General features: G+C 51.5%; 1 long non-coding RNA gene across 1 annotated transcript; it reads right to left on the bottom strand.

Moving 5' to 3' along the window:
* Window positions 1-510: 510 nt before the first annotated feature.
* Window positions 511-7,655, bottom strand: LOC125429358. The gene is made up of 3 exons (XR_007243981.1): window positions 7,452-7,655; window positions 1,850-1,884; window positions 511-648 (listed from the first exon to the last, which is right to left on the bottom strand). It is a non-coding gene; the product is annotated as an uncharacterized LOC125429358 (long non-coding RNA).
* Window positions 7,656-13,963: the final 6,308 nt, after the last annotated feature.

The following is a 13,963-nucleotide window of genomic DNA, read 5'->3' as shown; positions in this document are numbered from 1 at the left end:
GCCCGTGTGTGTGTGTGTGTGTGCACGATTGTGATTCATGATTGGATATATAGGAAGGGAAGGGGAATTAATCTGTCAACCTACGTTAAGTTAAAAGTTTGTGTTGATTAGCCTTTTAAAGGAAATGAGACTGGTTTCTCAAGAGACCCCCAAGGGCCATCAAGTCCAACCCCCTGCCCTGCAGGAACACACAATCAAAGCACTCCTGTCAGGTGGCCATCCAGCCGCTGTTTAAAAACCTCCACAGGAGGAGGCTCCATCACTCTCCGAGGCAGTGCATTCCACTGTCGAACAGCCCTTACTTTCAGGAAGTTTGCTCCTTTATCAACATGACATCCCTTCAAATATCTAAACATGGCTATCATGCCACCTCCTCTTTCCCTTTAAAGCACTAACAACTGCAAGCCCAATTTTGGATACAGGAAATGGAGCAGCGATGGAAGGGCTAAATTCTTCCCAGCCCCAATCCAAACAATGGCTGCCCTCGCACGCAATTTATCATTAACAGAGCAATGGAGATTCGTGAACTTTTTCACAGCTGCTGTGGTCTTCAGGGCCCACCTCACGCCTTGCCAGCTGCCTAAAGCACCTTACCTTGGCCGGGTCAAAATCAGGTGGGTAATACTTGTTGACTCCTTTCCTTTCCCCCTGTAAAGAACCAAAGAGAGTATTAGAATCCTGTTGCTTGGCAGGATTGCATGCAAAGGGAGGGGAGGGAGTGAAGGAGGGGCTTACTCTGGTAGATTCCCCCTCCCTCCCCATAAAAGCTCTCTATAAAACAGAAGCACCTGCACTTTGCTTCTGGGGGCGAGGGGAGGGGGCAGGTTGAGAGAGTTCTGAGATAACTCAGCCAGCAGGCTTCATGTGTAGGAGCAGGGAAACAAAATAAGCCTCACTCACTCACTCCCCTCCCTTTGCTTGCCACCCCGTCTGTAATCTTTCAAAGCACCTAAACGTTCCCCGGTAAATTCCAGAAGTTTCTTTGAACACTGTGGCTCCAAATACTCCAGGCGGTCTTTGTGTTCTACAGGTTCTCCTCTGGCCGGGAGCCACAGACAGACATAATAATTCAGGGTTCTTCACCTAGTTCACAGTCAGATCATTCTCTGGTAGAGACATCATTCAGGCCAACGGGCATCTCCCCCAAGTGCCAGAAACTGCCCAATCCACACCACAAAAGGGTTAATGACTCTATTCAGTTACTGGAGGGGGAGACTGAAATCCTAAAGCCAGAGGCGCCAGTGCAGCAAAAGGATGTTCCCTGTGTGACTGAAGTTAAGCTGTGGCCATCATTTTGCAGCTGGCTCCGCCTCCTGCAGCAGCCATTTTGTGTCCACACCCACCAAGCCGTGTCAGAATTCCAAATGGCACCCTCAGGCCAGAGGTGGGATCCAGCAGGTTCTCTCAGGTTCCCGAGAGTAGGTTACTAATTGTTTGTGTGTTTGCCGAGAGGGGGTTGCTAATTGGTGATTTTGCCACGTGATTTTTGCCTTAGTTACGCTCCTCCTCTCAGAAGTAGCACGCAGAACTGGAAGCAGTCTAGCAGGAGGTGCACTGGAGTGCGTGGCAGCCTGCGCCTGCATGCATTCATTTCCCGCCCAAGGACCGGCGCAGCGGCTGCGTCCTTGCCACAGCCCCGCCCAGGAATGCCCCGCCCCCGGAATGCCCGGCCACCCCCCCGGTCATGTCCCGCCCAGCCTCATTGGCGCTACGCCACAGTTTGAACCCCACCACCATGGGAACCTGTTACTAACATTTTTGGATCCCACCACTGCCTCAGGCTCAAAATGGGTGGGGACCCCTGCCTTAAAGATTACGGACACATTACAGAAAACCCCTAGGCGCTCACCATGGCGACTGATGTCTAGGCTGGAACAGGCCAATCTGCAAGAGAAATTGAGAAGGTCATAACTGAGGACTGTCTTGGCACAGGAAAGAAGGAACATCGCCCTATGGAGAGCCCCAAGATGCTGCCAAGTTATACTATGCCTTTGAGCTTGCGTGAAGCCCCATGCATTCGTCAGTGCAAGACTTTTTTTTGGGGGGGGGGGGGGTATTTTTAGAAATTAACCACAGGTCCAAGAACTTAACAGCACAGCCTACAATTGGGGAAGTGGACACTTGTTTTATAGAATTTATATCCCACTTTTCTGAAATCACAACTGTTACCATAATGCCCTGGTATCCCTGCCCGCATGCCAGCCTAAAGGGTGATGCTGGGGGGGGGGGGGCAGAGATGGGGAGCCCATTCTCTGGCAATAGCCAGGTCTACCTACAAGAAACTTCCAGGAATTCTTTTCCAGTTCTCAGGCTCTCAGCTTGCTTGCCATATCAGCACATGTTCAGCTCCACGGCCAAGGAAGAACGTGTCCTTAACATGATACAGTGGCCCTGCTGAACGGATACTCATTTCCAGCCACAAAAGGACCCCTGACAACACTGCCTCCTGATTATCTTAACCCCTGATTATCGTAACTTATCTCTCTTCTGTAACTAACTTTTTCTGACCACTTTAAAATGCACTCTATTGTTTCTCCCAGAGGTCGTCCTGACATCCCCAAAAGGTTGTCCTGACACCCCCAGAGGTAGTTCTTCACCCTATAAATATCCTCCCCTCCAAAGGGCCAATCGCTCAGTGCCACTGACACTTTCCGCCTTTGTCGCTGTGTCCAACACATTGTCCTCTGGAACCAAACGCTGGCCGTTTGGCTCTGAATCCTGGATCTTCTTCACATATTACCCATATATCCCATACCCCTTTCTATTCCAAATCTATTTTCCAAGCTATTTATATCTTAGAAACTCTGTGTGTGTGCGCGTGTTTTTTGCACTGAATCAAATGCTTGCGAACCTCTTATACCTACAATATTGTCAAATTTGCATTATTTTCCTCTCCGTGGATTTTTTCCCGAGAGCTGATCTCCGTATACACTGGTATTTAAAGATTCCTTACCTAGCCTCTCGCAACATTAATAAGCAGTCTGCTCTAAGCTGATATCCGCCACATTATTGAGAGACTGTGTCTCCACCTTGGGTAAAACAACAACCACCAAGACGACTGACCAGTTAAAGCGTACCTAATAAAATCACATTTTAATACCATTATCCCCCCGGCAAACCCACAGATTATTAAAACAACTAAAACTAGAGTTCAAATAAGAACATAAGAACATAAGAACGAGCCAGCTGGATCAGACCAGAGTCCATCTAGTCCAGCACTCTGCTACTCGCAGTGGCCCACCAGGTGCCTTTGGGAGCTCACGTGCAGGAGGTGAAAGCAATGGCCTTCTGCTGCTGCTGCTCCGGAGCACCTGGTCTGCTAAGGCAGTTGCAATCTGAGATCAAGGAGGATCAAGATTGGTAGCCATAGATTGACTTCTCCTCCATCAATCTGTCCAAGCCCCTTTTAAAGCTATCCAGGTGAGTGGCCATCACCACCTCCTGTGGCAGCATATTCCAAACACCAATCACACGTTGCGTGAAGAAGTGTTTCCTTTTATGAGTCCAAATTCTTCCCCCCAGCATTTTCAATGGATGCCCCCTGGTTCTAGGATTGTGAGAAAGAGAGAACAATTTCTCTCTGTCAACATTTTCTACCCCATGCATAATTGTATAGACTTCAATCATATCCCCCCTCAGCCGCCTCCTCTCCAAACTAAGGAGTCCCAAACGCTACTTACAAAGACATAAAAACAACACTTAAAACCAGATCTAAAATACATACAAAGATGTAGAAACAAAACAATTAAAACGTTGGCCAGGAAGAAGTGATCGCTGAGAGAAAGTCAAATGAAACAAGAAAGTCTTTACCTGCTGGCAGAAAATGGCGGCAGAAAAGGGCACACAAATATCCCTAGGGAGGGGGTTCCAGAGTTTTCGTACCACCCAACTAACCTCAGAAGGTGGTGCACCTGGAGCAGGGCCTTGGAAAATGACTGTAGCGGTCACATAGGTCAGTGACGGAGCGGCAAGGGGACCGGGGGGGGGGGGGGGCGTCACGCACCAGGTGGACGCCTGGGGGGCAGAAAACTGCCCCTGGCCACTCCCCCTTTTCCTTGCGACCCCCCCCCCCGCCCCCTTCCCACACTTACCTAAGTTCCTTTTCTTTTTCTAGTACTTTTTCAGGCTGAAAAAAGGCAGTCTACAGTTCAGGCTCAAAAACGGTCTGAGGAACTACAGTTCCCAGGAGACCTTGGGGCTCACAAGGTCTCCTGGGAAGTATAGTTCCTCAGGCAGTTTTGAGCTGCTTTTTTCAGCCTGAAAAAGTACTAGAAAAAGAAAAGGAACTAAGGTAAGTGTGGGAAGGGGAGAGGGAAGGGGGGGTGCCTTCGCGGGGGAAAGGCGGGGGCCGCGGGGGGCCATGGGGGGTGGAAAAAACACACTGCACATCGGGCACAGTTTGGCACAGTTACACCTCTGAGATAGGTTCATAGGCAAGCAGGCAGGTCTTCAGGTATGTTGGTCTCAAGCAACGTAAGAAAGATCCTGCCAGATCAGCATTCTGTTTCCAGCACTGACTGGTCAGATGCCTCGGGCAAGTCTGTAGATATATCTGAAGGCGGCTGACCTCCTTTGTGTTCAGAATCTAGCGCATTTCAAGGAACGCTGCCTCTGAAAAGAGGGGCTCCCGTGTGGATCCCCTGGTGGGCAGGCTAACTTGTTCCCCATGAATACAGTTATATCCCGCAAATAGTGTCACCACTCTCCTTCCCTACAAAAAACCATCTCTTAATACCTCACCTTTACAGGCGGGAACATTAAGCAACTAGGGTGTTGTGGGTTTTCCGGGTTGTCTGGCCGTGTTCCAGTAGCATTTTCTCCTGACGTTTCGCCTGCATCTGTGGCTGGAATCTTCCGAGGATCGTACACGGCCTTACAACCCGGAAAACCCACAGAACCCTAACGATTCCAGCCGTGAAAGCCTTCGACAATACATGAAGTAACTGTTCAAAGGTAGCCAGGTTGGTCCACAGCTAAATCGAAAACCAAAAGCCACCTTAAAGCATTCGACAAAGACCAAATAAAGCAGCCCCCCAAAAGCAGCGTGCAAGGTTCCAGTTTCTCCAGAACTCTTCGACTGGCTGGCCATTTCTTATTTAAAAAGGAGCAAGAGGAATATGCTTCAGGCCCCGAACTGAAGGATTCCACCTGCACAGAACGCCAAAAAAGAGATAAAGTGACGCAGGATGGAACTGGAATCGGGGTGTGTTTGGGGGGGTGGGGGCAGGACAGCAGCCTCTCTTTGCAAATCCAAAAACCAGCAGACGATCAGAGGTCTCTCCGATACAGAGGTGCCTAAAATGGCTAAGATTTGAGCAAAAACAGTATATAAACAACACAAGAAATAGACTTTAGATGAGGCACTTGGACAGGGGTCCCCAACTTAGGGGTCCCTACGGGCACCTGGGCACCCATCTGCAGCTTTTCTGGTGCCAACCAAGTGCTTTTAGAAATGGGCAGGGCCAGGTCAGGGCCAAGCAGCAAGTCTTCTGGTTGTTTTGGAAGATTAAAAAGCATCCTGTGAAACAAAGCTTATGACCTCCCTCCCTGACGTTTTGTGTAGGACCTCCCTCCTACGGCAGCCGTTTTGTGAGTATGTCTGCTGAGTTGTGTCGGATTCCCAAGGGTGCCTACAAAACTCAAGAGGTTGGGAACCCCTCCACCAGGGGAGAAGCCAGTGAAAACCCAGACAAGAAATATTATTTGGGGGAGGGGGACATAGGTGCATCTGAGCATCCCCTTCATCCTCACTCCATCTCTGCTCTCGTTCTCCTCTCTCTCTCTGCTGTCTTGCATCCTGACAACATCGAGACTGTAAGCGCCGTGGGGCAGAAACTTGGTTCTTACTTTTCACAACTGCTGGTGACCCCCCATACACGATAACCTTCTATGTCCCTGTTCCTGCACAATCGATTTTGAGGAGCCGGCAGCCATCAGAAGTAGGGTGCCAGATACTCGCTTCAACTATAACAGGGGTCTGCAACCTGTGGCTCTCCAGGTGTTCATGGACTACGATTCCCATCAGCCCCTGGGGGCTGATGGGATTTGTAGTCCATGAACATCTGGAGAGCCACAGGTTGCAGACCCCTGAACTATAAGGTTTTCTGTTGGACAAGTCCCACAACTGCCATTCAGGGCCAATGGCAGTTGTGGGACTTGGCCAACAGAAAACCTTATAGTTTCTTCACAACAGGAAGCGGCAAGTGACACTACAGGAGATCGCACAAATCCACACCTTATCACCGCACCATACACGCGACACGGTAACAATGCCATATTTACAGAGCGCCACTGTGGTGTAGTGGTTAGAGAACCAGATGAGGATCTGGGAGACCCAGGATGAAACCTCCACTCTGTCTGGAAGTGCTGGGTGCTCTTGGGCGAGTCACACACTCAGAGCCTGGCCCACCTCATGGGATTGTTGTAGGGATGCAAGTCCCTAATCCTAAGGCTCATCTTCAAACTACTGAGGTCAGTTTCTCTGGATAAAATGGTTTGCAGAGCCCGGCCTTTCTGGTATTGTCCCCCACCGACACCCCTGTCCTCCCCAGACTCCATCCCCAAATCTCCAGGATTTTACCGACCCCAAGATAAAATCAGGGTTTCCCACGTGGGGTGTAGAGACCGAAACCTGGGAAGGATGGGATCTAGGGCAGGAAGGGACTTCGGCGTGGGGTCAAAGCCATGCAGCCCCCTCCCAAAGCAGCTGTTTCCTCCAAGGGAAGTGGAACAAATGGTTTAATATTATTATTATTATCATCATCATCATCATCATTATTAATTAATTAATTAATTAATTGAATTTGTAAACCGCCCAACCCCCGGGGGGGGGCTCTGGGCGGTGTACAACACTATATACACAATATATAACAAGGGTCACAATGGTGACCAAATACACTAAAATCCATTAAAACCATTTAAGCAGCGGACAAAAACAGTAACAACAATGATGATGATGGCGTCCCGTAACCCTCCATATTATTGTTATTATTATTGGGTTGATAGACCACCCTCCCCCGGTCTATAATAAGCCAAGAGGCGATTCCTGGGGTTGTAATTCCGGGAGATCTCCAGCCCCCACCAGGAGGCTGGCAACCCTACGTAAAACAGGAGGGGAAATGGATAGGAGCCCATTTGGCGGGGGGGGGGGGGGGAGCACAGAAATCGCCTACCCCCCCCCCCCAGCTCCGGGCGCTTCGTTCCTCGGGAGGGCTGCCCGCAAAGGCCAGGCTGGACCTTCCCGCGAGGACAGCGCCCTACCTCGCAAGGCTGTCGCACCGCGCACCAAACGACCAGCGCCTGCGCGGAAGGCCAAGGCGGGCGACGCCGCAGCCCCCTCCCGGACGCCCCCCCCCCGCAGCCCGGGAGCCCCGACGCAGGGGGTGGGGGGGGGCCGCAGGGGGCGCCAGGTCGCGGTTCCCATGGCAACCCCGGGGCCTAGGCGCACTGACCTCGCACCGGCCTAGCTGGGCCGGCCCGCCCGCCTCGCCCGCTCGCTCCGCCTCCAATGCAGAGCCCGCCCCCGAGGAGGCCGGCCAGGAAGGCGGGCAGGGAAGCCCGGGCAGGCCTCTCCCGCGCCCCGCGGAACCAGCGGCCGCCTCCCCCGGGAAGCCGCCCCGTGGATGAGCCCAGGAGAGGTGCAGGAAACAACTGGACACGTTTCGCCCGCCTCCGAGGCTGGCATCTTCCGGGCACGTGTCCCTCGGTGGCGCCGGGTGCCACGACACACCTCTGCCAGGGACTTTTGGATATTTTAGCCAATCTAATGCCTTAAAACATAGGTGTCAAACTCGTGGCCCTCCAGATGTTATGGACTACAGTCCCCATCATCCCCTGGCAGCATCATGTTATGGACTACAGTCCCCGTCATCCCCTGCCAGCATCATGTTATGGACCACAGTCCCCATCATCCCCTGGCAGCATCATGTTATGGACTACAGTCCCCGTCATCCCCTGCCAGCATCATGTTATGGACCACAGTCCCCATCATCCCCTGCCAGCATCATGTTATGGACCACAGTCCCCATCATCCCCTGGCAGCATCATGTTATGGACTACAGTCCCCATCATCCCCTGGCAGCATCATGTTATGGACTACAGTCCCCATCATCCCCTGGCAGCATCATGTTATGGACTACAGTCCCCATCATCCCCTGGCAGCATCATGTTATGGACCACAGTCCCCATCATCCCCTGCCAGCATCATGTTATGGACTACAGTCCCCATCATCCCCTGGCAGCATCATGTTATGGACTACAGTCCCCATCATCCCCTGCCAGCATCATGTTATGGACTACAGTCCCCATCATCCCCTGGCAGCATCATGTTATGGACTACAGTCCCCATCATCCCCTAGCAGCGTATTTATGGACTGCAGGTCCCATCATCCCCTGCCAGCATCATGTTATGGACTACAGTTCCCATCACCCCCTGCCAGCATCATGTTATGGATACAGTCCCATCATCCCCTGCCAGCATCATGTTATGGACTACGGTCCCCATCGTCCCTGGCGGCATCGTATTTATGGACTGCGGTCGTCATCCCCTGCCAGCATCGTATTTATGGACCGCAGTCCCGTCATCCCTGGCGGCATCGTATTTGTTATGGACCACAGTCCCCATCATCCCTGCCAGCGTCATGTTATGGACTACAGTCCCGTCATCCTGCCAGCATCATGTTATGGATTCTGACCCCGTCATCCCCTGCCAGCATCATGTTATGGACTACAGTCCCCATCATCCCCTGCCAGCATCATGTTATGGACTACAGTCCCCATCATCCCCTGCCAGCATCATGTTATGGACTACAGTCCCCATCATCCCCTGCCAGCATCATGTTATGGACTACAGTCCCCGTCATCCCCTGCCAGCATCATGTTATGGACCACAGTCCCCGTCATCCCCTGGCAGCATCATGTTATGGACCACAGTCCCCGTCATCCCCTGCCAGCATCATGTTATGGACTACAGTCCCCGTCATCCCCTGCCAGCATCATGTTATGGACTACAGTCCCCATCATCCCCTGCCAGCATCATGTTATGGACTACAGTCCCCATCATCCCCTGGCAGCATCATGTTATGGACCACAGTCCCCATCATCCCCTGCCAGCATCATGTTATGGACTACAGTCCCCATCCCCTGGCAGCATCATGTTATGGACTACAGTCCCCGTCATCCCCTGCCAGCATCATGTTATGGACCACAGTCCCCGTCATCCCCTGGCAGCATCATGTTATGGACCACAGTCCCCATCATCCCCTGCCAGCATCATGTTATGGACTACAGTCCCCGTCATCCCCTGCCAGCATCATGTTATGGACTACAGTCCCCGTCATCCCCTGCCAGCATCATGTTATGGACCACAGTCCCCACCATCCCCTGCCAGCATCATGTTATGGACCACAGTCACCGTCATCCCCTGGCAGCATCATGTTATGGACCACAGTCCCCGTCATCCCCTGGCAGCATCATGTTATGGACCACAGTCCCCGTCATCCCCTGGCAGCATCATGTTATGGACCACAGTCCGTCATCCTGGCAGCATCATCGGTATGAGGACCCACCGGTCGATAAAATGCAGCAGCATCGTATTGCAAAAGCGGACCACAGTCACCAATAAATGCACTACCCGGCATCGTATTTCGCGGACTGATCCATTCCATTCGCTGGCATCTTGGTATGGGCCGGATTACATCCTGCGGGCATCATGTTGCGGACGGAGTGCGTCGTCCTGTCCGTGTTAGCGGACCACGATCGTCCAATACCATCGTGGTATGGACTGCAGATCCCGTCATCCTACCCAGCATCGTATTGCGCCGGACCACAGTCACCGTCATCACCTGGCAGCATCATGTTATGGACCACAATCACCGTCACAATCCCTAGCAGCATCATGTTATGGACCCACAGTCCTCGATCATCCCCTAGCGGCATTCTCATGTTATGGACCACAGTCCCTGTCTATCCCTCTGGCAGCATCATGTGTTATGGACTGGTCCTCGTCATCCCCCCTGCCAGCATCATGTTATGGACCACAGTCCCACCATCCCCGCCAGCATATATTTATGGACCACAGTCCCCGGTCTATCCCTAGCAGCATCATATTCCTGGACCACAGTCCCCTGTCATCCCCTGCCAGCATCATGTTATGGACTACAGTCCCCGTCATCCCCTGCCAGCATCATGTTATGGACCACAGTCCCCACCATCCCCTGCCAGCATCATGTTATGGACCACAGTCACCGTCATCCCCTGGCAGCATCATGTTATGGACCACAGTCCCCGTCATCCCCTGGCAGCATCATGTTATGGACCACAGTCCCCGTCATCCCCTGGCAGCATCATGTTATGGACTACAGTCCCCGTCATCCCCTGCCAGCATCATGTTATCGACCACAGTCCCCACCATCCCCTGCCAGCATCATGTTATGGACCACAGTCACCGTCATCCCCTGGCAGCATCATGTTATGGACCACGATCACCGGGATCATCCCCTGAAGCGGCATCGTGTTACAAGCAGTGGACCACAGTCACCGTCATCCCCTGGCAGCATCATGTTATGGACCACAGTCCCCGTCATCCCCTGGCAGCATCATGTTATGGACCACAGTCCCCGTCATCCCCTGGCAGCATCATGTTATGGACCACAGTCCCCGTCATCCCCTGCCAGCATCATGTTATGGACTACAGTCCCCATCATCCCCTGCCAGCATCATGTTATGGACCACAGTCCCCGTCATCCCCTGGCAGCATCATGTTATGGACCACAGTCACCGTCATCCCCTGGCAGCATCATGTTATGGACCACAGTCCCCGTCATCCCCTGGCAGCATCATGTTATGGACCACAGTCCCCGTCATCCCCTGCCAGCATCATGTTATGGACCACAGTCCCCGTCATCCCCTGCCAGCATCATGTTATGGACTACAGTCCCCGTCATCCCCTGCCAGCATCATGTTATGGACCACAGTCCCCACCATCCCCTGCCAGCATCATGTTATGGACCACAGTCCCCGTCATCCCCTGGCAGCATCATGTTATGGACCACAGTCCCCGTCATCCCCTGCCAGCATCATGTTATGGACTACAGTCCCCGTCATCCCCTGCCAGCATCATGTTATGGACTTCACAGTCCCTTGACTCATCCCCTGCCAGCATCATGTTATATGGACCACAGTCACTGATACATCCCCTGGCAGCATCATGTTATGGATAGCCACAGTCCCGTACTATCCTTCTATGGCAGCATCATGTTATGGACCACAGTCCCCGTCATCCCCTGGCAGCATCATGTTATGGACCACAGTCCCCGTCATCCCCTGGCAGCATCATGTTATGGACCACAGTCCCCGTCATCCCCTGGCAGCATCATGTTATGGACCACAGTCCCCGTCATCCCCTGCCAGCATCATGTTATGGACTACAGTCCCCGTCATCCCCTGCCAGCATCATGTTATGGACCACAGTCCCCACCATCCCCTGCCAGCATCATGTTATGGACCACAGTCCCCGTCATCCCCTGCCAGCATCATGTTATGGACTACAGTCCCCGTCATCCCCTGCCAGCATCATGTTATGGACTACAGTCCCCATCACCCCCTGCCAGCATCATGCTGGCAGGGGATGATGGGAACTGTAGTCCATAACATCTGGAGGGCCGCGAGTTTGACACCTGTGCCTTAAAAGGATCCCAATAATTCCCAGGGTAGGCACGCAATCTGCTTCACAACACAAGCCTTTATTGGCATCTAAAACAGGACAAAATATTAAAACAAAACGAAGTTTAAGAAATGCAGTTAAAACTACTAATTTCTAGTATAAAATTTGCAACAGTCTCACAAAAGAGCCCATCAGAGCTTTTCAAGAGGTTGGGTATCTTGTAACACTCATGCCACTGAGAACATTGCAAGAAAATGGAATTCAGGTATTTCATGCGTATCTTATGGTATTTAGGGCATAGAAACAAAGAATGGTCAAGTGTTTCGACCGTAGTCATATCACAGGAACAAACTCTTTTAGAACGTTCCATATTCTAGGCACGCAATATGCTAAAAGCACGCTCCTAACGTTTTGCCCACCTCTGTGGCTGGCATCTTCAGGGGCACATCGCAGGGAGATGGGCTTCTTTCCATGGCATGTCTTGCCACGACATGCCTTTGCCGCTTCTTCAATATTTTATCCAATATTTAAATGGGTTAAATAAATTCCAACAATTCTGTTAAATTGCCTGTAAGGGGTGTATTGTTAAAGCTAGTGACACCAAAATTTCAGGGTATCATCTGGTAACTATTCTTATGATGCCACCCAAGTTTGGTGAAGTTAGGTTCAGGAGGACCAAAGTTATGGTCCCTCAAATGGGCAGCCCCCATCTCCTGTTAGCTCCCATTGAAAACAATGGGGATGGGGGCATTCCATTTGGGCATCCATAACTTTGCTTCCCCTGAACCAAACATCACCAAACTCGGGTGGTATCATTAGGGCAGTCTCTTGATGATGCCCTGAAATCATGGTGCCGCTAGCCTTAAAAATGCCCTCCCTGCAGGCCGAAAAACACCAAAACTACCCCCCCAAAAGCCCAAATACCTTGCATTCGCATTTGTTCATATTTGGGCAGGACATAATCGAACACTTTTTGTCCAAATGTGCCCAAATGTGCCCAGATTCTGGCTGAATCTGGTATTTGTTTCATCTGAATCTCCAACCCTCAAAAGTGATGCTGTTTCAGGGTGGGGGAGAATCCACCCCCAAACAGCATCACTTTCCATTTTGTTTTAACCGGGGACCCCAGATTCTCCCTTTAAGGTGGATTTAAAAGAAGAATCTGAGTTCCCTAGTTTAAGCACCATTGAAAGTGATGCTGTTTGGGGGTGGATTCCACTGGAGGTGTTTTGTGAGAGATGATGCTGACATTTGTTTGGTAAATGTTTTGCTGGGGGTGATTTGTGAGAGATTGACATGCTTAATACCCACTTGCACTGGCTTGGAGTTGTTTCTCAGGCTAACAACCTACCTCATAGGGTTGTTGTGATTAGGAAATTAGGAAAAGAGTTGGTGGGGAGAGAGCCATGTATGTTTTGCTGGGAGTGGGAGGTGTTTTGTGAGCTGGTGCAAAAAATCATTGTTTGTTCAAGGTGGGGGAGGGTGGCCGCCCATTCGCCGGGGGGGGGGGCAACCTCAGGTTTTGTCCCCGGGCTCCAGTTTGCCTAGGAACGCCCCTGCTGGCAGGGGATGATGGGAACTGTAGTCCATAACATCTGGAGGGCTGCTGCTTTGATACCTGTGCGTTACAACTAATCTCTAAGCAAAGCTCAAGCACAGAAATCTTTGGTGCCACAGTCTCCCGGACTCCCCTGGGTGGAGATGGCAAGATGCAAGAGGATTTGACTGGGATTGGTAACAGAAAATGGTCGGCGTCTTTAACAAACTACCGTTTCCCAAGATTTCTGGAGTAGAGCATAGAGCATTTATACACTTTTCTCCCCAAAGCGGTTCACTTTGTTCTCCTTTCCTCCATTTTATCCTAACAGCAACCCTGTGAGGTAGGGTGGACTGAGAATGTGTGACTGGCCCATGGCAAGCTTCCATGGCAGAGTTGGGATTCGAATCTGGTTCTTTCCAAATTCAAGTGCAATGCTCTAATTACTGTATCCAATTACCTGCCATGCTAGGTTCTTCATCCCATGTCTTTGCCACTAGGTGGTGCTCCCATCCCAAATAATTTGCACACGCCAAGAGCAGATGTGGAGTCATGTTTTTCTCTCCTTCTCACAATACCAGAACCAGGGGGCATTCATTGAAAATGCTGGGGAGAAGAATTAGGACTAATAAAAGGAAACACTTCTTCACGCAACGTGGGATTGGTGTTTGGAATACGCTGCCACAGGAGGTGGTGATGGCCACTCACCTGGATAGCTTTAAAAGGGGTTTGGACAGATTTATGGAGGAGAAGGCGATCTCTGG

The sequence above is a fragment of the Sphaerodactylus townsendi genome, linkage group LG03, assembly GCF_021028975.2.
Source record: "Sphaerodactylus townsendi isolate TG3544 linkage group LG03, MPM_Stown_v2.3, whole genome shotgun sequence".
In the NCBI taxonomy this organism is placed as follows: Eukaryota; Metazoa; Chordata; class Lepidosauria; order Squamata; family Sphaerodactylidae; genus Sphaerodactylus; species Sphaerodactylus townsendi.
Note: the sequence above shows the minus strand (reverse complement) of the source record. Positions and strands in the feature narration are given on the sequence as shown.